The sequence below is a fragment of the Carex rostrata genome, chromosome 10 (genome assembly GCF_964058835.1).
Source record: "Carex rostrata chromosome 10, lpCarRost1.2, whole genome shotgun sequence".
NCBI lineage: Eukaryota > Viridiplantae > Streptophyta > Magnoliopsida > Poales > Cyperaceae > Carex > Carex rostrata.
In genome coordinates, this window is record NC_135927.1 from 7688007 (window position 1) to 7695364 (window position 7358).

Genomic DNA, 7358 nt, shown 5'->3' on the forward strand with positions numbered 1-7358 from the left:
ACCGTCAGTGTTGGTGTGCAACAGTGACTGTTTTAAAAAACTGTCAGTGATGGCAGCCAAACACTGACTGTTTTTTTTAAACGCAGCCGTCGGTGATTTTCGCGCTGTAAATTTCATTTCCCATCTTTGTAACTCAAAATTTCGCGAAGCATTTAAGAAAGGTTACGCATCAGACCCTTCCTCCCCGCCTAGACCCCTTACCCGAAATCTAGACCCTTCCTCCCGATAGAAACCCTAGACCGCTGCCTCCCCGCTTTCCCCTGCCTCTCCTCTCTGCCTTCCCCTACAATCACTTCACTGGCCAGCTTCTTTGCAGTGCCGCCCCCTTCTACTATTTTGCTCACCCCGCCAAAGCCTTTCTTCTCTCTTCTTGCGCAGCCCCAATTTCCCTTCTCTCTGACCGGTCGGAGGTGAGGGTGAAGGAACCAGCACCCATCGTGGTTGTGGCCAGCCTTGTGGCAGTGGTCACACCGCTCGGTGCTCGGGGCTCCCTTCCCTTTGGCCGCGTCCCTGTAGTTAGGGTTTGAGTGTTGTACCTTGAAGGCTTTCTTCTCTTGATTCTCTGATAGGCGAGGGTTCATAAGGGCTCGCCTAGACTCCTCTTGGTCGATTCTTGCAACGACATCATCAAAACTTGGCATCTCAGTTGAGGCCAAGATTGAGATCGAATCGCATCATAGCTCGGATCGAGTGCCCCCAGATAAGTAAAAATTAAGTCTTGCTCAACTCTTTTTTGTGTTTCAATTGGGGCTGTGGTTGGTGGTAGATAAATGTTGAGTTCTTCCCATTTGGACATGATTTCGGTTACCAATTCTAAGGTTACCTGTTCGCCCATCCATCCTAGTTTGTTTAATTTTGCATAATTTGGCGAATTTTGGATAGAGATATGTTTAATTATCCATGCCATGCTGTAAAAGTAGGGTCTTGTTTGTATATTTTGAATTGCATGTCTCTTATGCATCCATAAACCATTTTTACTTTAACCAAGTACATAATTTAAATGGATTTTCCATTTTAAACATTTTTTTAACCAGGATGACGGGTCACCAGTCTCAATATTCTCTCTTTCAGGGAGTAGTTCACAAGACAAGCATTTAGCTGCTGGTCGTAATTATGGCGTAAAGAGATTACAGACAGTAAGTCTCTTGCTGCATTCTACTCAGAGGTAATTCAACTCGCTGTTAATCTCTCTTTCTTTCTCAACATATAGCTTATATGCACAACTAATTCTGAATAATGAGGCCGTGAATAGCCCCATGCTGGTAACTATTACTGTTCATGTTATCTGAATCTCACTAGGCTTGTTAAAGGCTCAAAACTTTTTGTTGCTCGACACTTCCTAATAGGAAAATAATGTACCTTTTGTAGCAATTTAAAATTTTCTCTGTATTTAGATTTCTCTTCTACAGTAGTGTATATTGTTCTTATGAAGATTTATACAATTTATCTCATGACCTTTACAGTGCTTGTTCCTTTCATTTTGCTGAAATACACAACTGAAGGGTATTTTTGGTCTTTTAACCTGTCTGTCTTGTGATTTTTGCACAGGACAGCCCATAAGTCCAAATTTCTTGTTCTTTATACCAAAATTCTCAGTAGGATGCAACCTATACCCTTGATTTATTTCATGTTTTTCTGTATTTTTTAGCCATGGTTTCTAATAACTTTTATAAGAGGAGAGTTTCAGCCTAGTACCAGTTTTTATTTGCTGACAACCTTTTTTGTAAAATTTGTACAGGGCAGACTACAATTCTGATTTGGGTGTTCTCAGTACCAAAAGTTTCAGGAAAGCACAATCTATATCCTCGAAAAGTTTCAAGAAATTAGAAGACCTAAATCTATGTTTATTACGTTGAATAGGCCTCGTCAATTGAATGTCATCGCTTCTCGGGTAGTACTATCCTTTATATTAGTTATAGGTTGCAAGAAAGAGAAGCATTTTTTATTTAAGTCAAGTAAATAGATTTTAGATGCCAATTAACTTGGATAATTTGGTGTCTTTTGTGTGTTTTGTGGATATATGGCATGTAATTTGGATAACATGTAATTTGGATAATTTTGAATGGCAATTAACTTGTTTGGTGTCTTTTGTTTGTGATTGTGGCATATTAATTTTTTAACGTCAATAAATGTTGAATGGTAATATATGGCTAGCAAAAATATGGAGGCTAGCCTAGAATCAAACAGAACCATGTCCAACACTGACTGTTTTTAAAGCGTCAGTGTTGGTATACAACACTGACTATTTTTAAAGCGTCAGTGTTGAACCCAACACTGACTGTTTTTAGAGCGTCAGTAAAAGGTAACATTCACTGGCGCCGGCTTTACTGACGCCGCTATAACAGTCGGTGTAGGGGTATTTCAACCGTCGGTGAAGGGGTTTTTTGTACTAGTGATCAGATTATCTTGGGATGGCTTCAATCCTCACTGACAGATACTCTCCAGAGTCAGATGGTGTCATGTTCCTCTGCGTTTGAGCTGTGGTCATCTATTCAACAGACGTTTTCAGCTTCTTTTAGATTATCCCAATTTACTAATTGAGTTCTCATCTTCTTTGTGCTTTATCAAGGACCCCCGCACGTTGACTACTCTACTGCAGGTTCCATGTAATAAGGGTCTCTTTCATCTTCCCTTGCCGATCTCTCCTTCTCCTATTGCTTTTGTTGGGATTCAGGTACCCGCTAGTGTGTGGCATGCTCGGTTCGGTCATACAAATCAAGCAACTACTTTACACATTCTCAACTTAAACAATTTACCTTGTAATTCTCATAAGCTGCCTCTTTGTCATCCCTGTTGTATGGCTAAGGCACATCAATTACCCTTTACTGCTTCTTCTTCTATTAGCACTTCTCATTTACAGTTAGTACATACGGATGTTTGGGGTCCTTCCCCGATTACTTCTTCGAATGGCTATCGTTACTTTATTGTTTTTGTTGATGATTTTTCCAAATTCAATTGGATTTATTTCTTGGCTACCAAAGGCGAAGTCCTATCTGTTTTTACTCGTTTTAAAGCACAAGTTGAAAATCTCTTGTCAACTACCGTAAAGACTTTACGTACCGATGGCGGTACCGAGTATAAACCAATCCTTACTCAATTCCCTCATCTCACTCACCAAATAACTTGCCCTTATACCCCGCAGCAAAACGGGGTATCCGAAAGAAAACATCGTCATGCTGTAGAACTTGCGCTTGCTTCTATGCCCCACGGTTCGATTCCTAACATTTATTGGGATGATACTTTCTCGAGTATTGTCTTCTTAATAAATCGCCTACCTTCTCACAATGCCACCATGCCCTACACTTCTCTTTTTCATGCTAAACCCGATTATAATATTCTTCGGGTACTTGGTTACTTATGTTTTCCTCTCACTCGGTCTTATAATGAACATAAGTTACAACCCCGAGCATTACCATGTATCTTCATTTGGTATGCTACAACACAAAAAGGGTATCGGTGTTTACACTTACCAATTAACAAAATTTTTGTTTCCAGGAATGTGATTTTTGATTAAGCAATTTTTCCATTTCAACAACCTGGTGCCCCTCCAGGCTCCAGTTGCTTCCCCTCTCTTCTCTGTTACTGTAATGCCACGTAATTCGAAATGCTAAATTAAGGTACAACCTAAATAGTATATAAGGTTCTCTTTCATTTATTTATTTTAACAACTTCACAAATTATCCAAATTGAAATACCGTAATAAGAAACAAATAATTATGATATCTCTGAAATTATATACTCCTATAAATATCGTTGCCAAGTCATGAAAATCCCGATAGAATTGTCCATTTGATTACCTGCCAATCTTAAAAATAAAATAATAAAAGAATCGATCATACAGTCATATAAACCAATATCACCCAATTATATATATATATATATATATATATATATATATATATATATATATATAGGGTCTGACTAAATTGCTGCTGGCAGCATTTCGGCAGAGGTGCTGCCGGAGCTATATTTAGCCGTGTGATGTCCAAACAATAAATCCAAACCGTTAGATGTTTAATCTATATTATAATCTACTTGGAGACCAAATTTTACATTTTTTGGAATTTTTTTACTATATATTAAGCTGGTTTGAAAACCGCTGATTTCAGTAAATTTCTGCAGCATTGAAATCAGCAGTTTTCAAACCAGCTTAATATATAGTAAAAAAATTCCAAAAAATGTAAAATTTGGTCTCCAAGTAGATTATAATATAGATTAAACATCTAACGGTTTAGATTTGTCGTTTGAACATCAAAAATTAGAAAAAACGGTGGCAGCACTGCCGGCAGAAATGCTGCCGGCAGCAAATTAGCCACAGCCTATATATATATATATATATATATTCCAATTATATATATGTCAGACGGTACATTTATAAAAAGATGCAAATTTAATGTAAATAGATAACTGTTCAAAATAACCGGCGCCGATTCAAATTAGAAACCGTCTCTTTAAAAATACATAAAGTGATCGGTTTGCATCTCTCTCCCTTTCTCCGCATCTTCACAGACCCATATATTTTTTTCAATTGTTTATTCAATCTTCCGATATCTTCACAGAGGTGATTAATTATAGTCTATCTTTCATTTGTTTTACTCTTTTTCATCCATATATGCCATGAACTACCAAATCCGTACAGTCAACATCCCAAGTTTCTATTAAATAAAGGTTTCTTACATCTGGATTTTTGTTTGTTTCCTTCTGTTGTATTCGTTGGGCAATCTATATATATTTAAATATACATGTCTCCTTTAGATATTCCGATTGTGCCTCTTTTATTTTATTTTATTTTTGTCTGTTGCATTCGATTTGAATTCGAGTATCTTATACTATGTATATACGTATATATATATTAGTTTGATAATAGTCAGATTTACTTAATTAAAATATTTTATTACTTCGGATTTTATATTTTTTCTGTTTTCTGTTTTCATTCGTTTGGAATCTGATTCTTTTATAATATCGATATATATATATATATATATATAAAGTAGTTTGATAATAAATCCGATATTCATTATTGAGTCAAACAGTCAATTTGGAATTCGATTATTTCATTCGTTTATAAAATCAGAGCCATATAGGCAGATGATTAATAGTCGTCAACGTTATATAGTCAGAGTCATCTAGTTATTTTGAAATTTCAATTGTTATTAAATTATGGTATTCTTTTGGGAACTTGATTATTTTTATTTAATTTATTTATATAAGTCAGATTAGTTGTTAATAAATATAATTGGTGTATATCTGGAAAATACATATATAAGTATTAATTTAGAAACCGTGTTACATGGTCTAGGTCTGAATCCTGAAGTAAAGAGTGACGGAGAAGCGGTAACGAACTACACCACAATAGCAGGTACGGGTTTCCTGGACCTTGTCAAATTGTACTTACCGTTTTGTATGCATATTATTTATTTAATTGTTTGGAATTGTGAATGTTGAATCGAACGATCCCTTTGGCTTGTTTAGAATTACAATAGGATTATTTTATATCGATCATAAGACTTGTAAGTAGGGTGTGTTGAGCATGATATCGTGTAGAGTTAAATGACGAACGAAAAAGGTAAAGGATATGTTAAAGGAAAGGGGCCAACATGTGTTGAATGCATGTTGGAATGTATACATTGGGTCTAGGTTCGACTAGACCCCTCGTCAACGTGGCGTTGGTTGGATTTCCCGTCACGGGTCAAGACCTAGCGTAGGGTGGATTCCCCGTCTAGTGAGACAACCAATATCTAGCGTAGGGTGGATTCCCCGTCTAGTGAGAAGTTTTCCGTTGTTGGATGGATTTCCCAGCGGAGTGGCGGTCTTCCGGTGTTGGATGGATTTCCCACTGGATTGGCAAATAAATGGATTAATGGAAAACTTGAAAGATAATTAAAGAAGTGAATGTGTGTGTGGGTGTGTTTTAGATATTGCATGACATGTGAGGATATAATAATTATATCCTATTTGTAACAATAAGTAAATTTGATAAATTCCGGGACTGGAACTAAATCCCGTACTGAGAGACTGTTCGATCTCTCACCCGTTTCCACTTATGTGGGTTCCAGGAAATGGTGAAGCCGGCGAGGAGCACGAATAGGAGGGATGCGGATTAGGAAGGCAACGAGCTGACTGCTCAAGTATCTTTTTAATTTCTTTAGTTAAATTCTAAATTCTCTCTTTAGAAGTGGATACATTGACTGACATGGCAATTATCGGTTTGTTTGCCATGTTTGTCTTGATCTCATGTTGGATTTATGTTGTATGTTTGAACTACTTGTGGTGTTAATAGACTTCGTTTGACTTTTACATATTGCATGAGAATTTATTATTGATAATGTATGTGATGTGCACACGCCTTACGTATCATTACGTGGCGGGTTGTCTCGGGGTGTGACAGTTACTATTCGGCCCCCTCCTAGCCCACAACTCTCCTTTGCCGAAAATTCACCCAACAATTCCACTCGGCCTGCTTTCACTCAGCCCATTACCTCTCACGGCCCACTACCTCATTTACTTCCTAGCCTAACTACCACTTCAAATTCCCCTTCTCTAAACTGACCCCAACCCAACTCCCCTCTTACTGGTGCTCTATTGGACTCCTCTACTGAGTCTCCTCCCAGACCCGATCCGATTCTCCCTCCCTCTCCTCTTACTCCTGCCATGTCTCCACCTTCTACTTCGCAATCCTCCACCTCAGTTCACCCAATGGTGACCCACACTAGAGATAATACCCGTCGTTCTCGTATTTTCCTGATCACGTTGCCTACCTGGCTTCTCTGGATTCTGAACCGACAACCTTTGCTCAAGCCAATGCAGTCCCTGAATGGTGCCAAGCAATGGCAGTAGAGATTGATGCCTTGGCAAAGAACAATACATGGACTCTCGTTGTTCCTCCAATTGATTAGCACGTCATCGGATGCAAATGGGTATTCAAGTTAAAGCGTTGTGCGAATGGCTCAATCGAAAGGTACAAAGCTCACCTTGTTGCCAAGGGCTTTCATCAAATTGAAGGAGTTGATTTTCTCGATACTTTCAGCCCAATGGTTCGCCCGACCACTATTCGAGTAATTTTTGCACTTGTTGTTTCTTTCAAATGGCCAATTCACCAATTGGATGTCCGAAATGCATTTTTGCATGGTGATTTGATTGAGACTGTTTACATGAGTCAACCTCCCGGATTTGCTGATAATTCTCGCCCCAATCATGTGTGCCTACTTTCCAAATCTCTGTACGGACTCAAACAGTCACCAAGGGCTTGGTTCTACAAATTGAACTCGGCTTTAATTAGTCTTGGGTTTCATGCCTCTAGCTATGATCCGTCATTGTTTGTTCATCATTCAAAGGGGCACACAACAGTTCTGTTGGTG

The 7358-nt window shown here is 38.2% G+C and overlaps 1 long non-coding RNA gene across 1 annotated transcript; it reads left to right on the forward strand.

Moving 5' to 3' along the window:
- The first annotated feature begins 246 nt into the window (after positions 1-246).
- Positions 247-2089, forward strand: LOC144560916 (uncharacterized). The gene is made up of 2 exons (XR_013513513.1): positions 247-1165; positions 1739-2089. It is a non-coding gene; the product is annotated as an uncharacterized LOC144560916 (long non-coding RNA).
- The last annotated feature ends 5269 nt before the right edge of the window (positions 2090-7358 follow it).